Raw genomic sequence first — 1,065 nt, forward strand, 5'->3', positions numbered from 1 at the left:
TATTAGTATTAGTAGTCGACTATTAAGAATATTAGTCGACTACTATTCAAACACACAATTTTTGTTATACTCAACTGGGCACGAGTAGCAGACTACTAAGATTAGTAGTCGACTACTCTGTCAAGACACATATTCTTTCGTGTACAAACAGTGCTTAAGTCAATTGTACATATCATGTCGTTAAAACGAGATTTTATACTTAGCATATGCAATAGGAATTATCTGAATTTATCAAATTAAATTATTATATCTTCCAAATTAGGGTTTAACATCCTAATTAAACAAAAATTATTAAATATGTAAACAAAGTGATTATCAACACATGATAAAAACTACTCATGAACAGAGGTAAAATTTACTTAAACATGTTTATCTTACTTAGGTATCATAAACCTAGGATTTAAGCATGATTAATTAACATGAAAACTCAAATAATGCTTCACGTAATATATCAATTATTTCAAATCAGCATATCTGTAGTTTTCTGCAGAATATATTATTAGTAAAGTGAGCATATCTTTCTCTAGACAAACTCTTTTTAAGAATAGTTTTCTATTTTGAAAACTAGATCCACATAACTATCATTTGGCACTAGTTTGGTTTAGTTTGAACTTTACATGCTATCCTAAATTTCCAGTTAAAGTTTACACACGTGCAACAGTTTTCTACAGAATATGTCATTAATAAATTGACTATAAAAATTCTTTATTAGAATGGTTTTTTGTTTTAGAAAATAGGTTCACATAGTTTTTATTTGACACTAGTTTTGTTTAGTTTGGAGTTTATATGTTATCTTAAATTTCCAGTTAAATATTATACACATGCACTAGTTTTCTACAATCTATGATGAAAATAAAAACTAAACCTTTTTATAATTTAATTAGACAACAAATTAGGATTAACACATGAGTTAAACATAATTATCAAGTTTAAAAAATAAAAATTTAATCACGCTTAATGATCATGATCATGTTACTATCATAAATAATTAGGAAAAAGCTAATGATCTAGCATTGGGTTAAGATTTATCATCAAAAATCTCATCTTTTTCATATTAGGTTAAGC

The sequence above is a fragment of the Asparagus officinalis genome, chromosome 7 (genome assembly GCF_001876935.1).
Source record: "Asparagus officinalis chromosome 7, Aspof.V1, whole genome shotgun sequence".
In the NCBI taxonomy this organism is placed as follows: Eukaryota; Viridiplantae; Streptophyta; class Magnoliopsida; order Asparagales; family Asparagaceae; genus Asparagus; species Asparagus officinalis.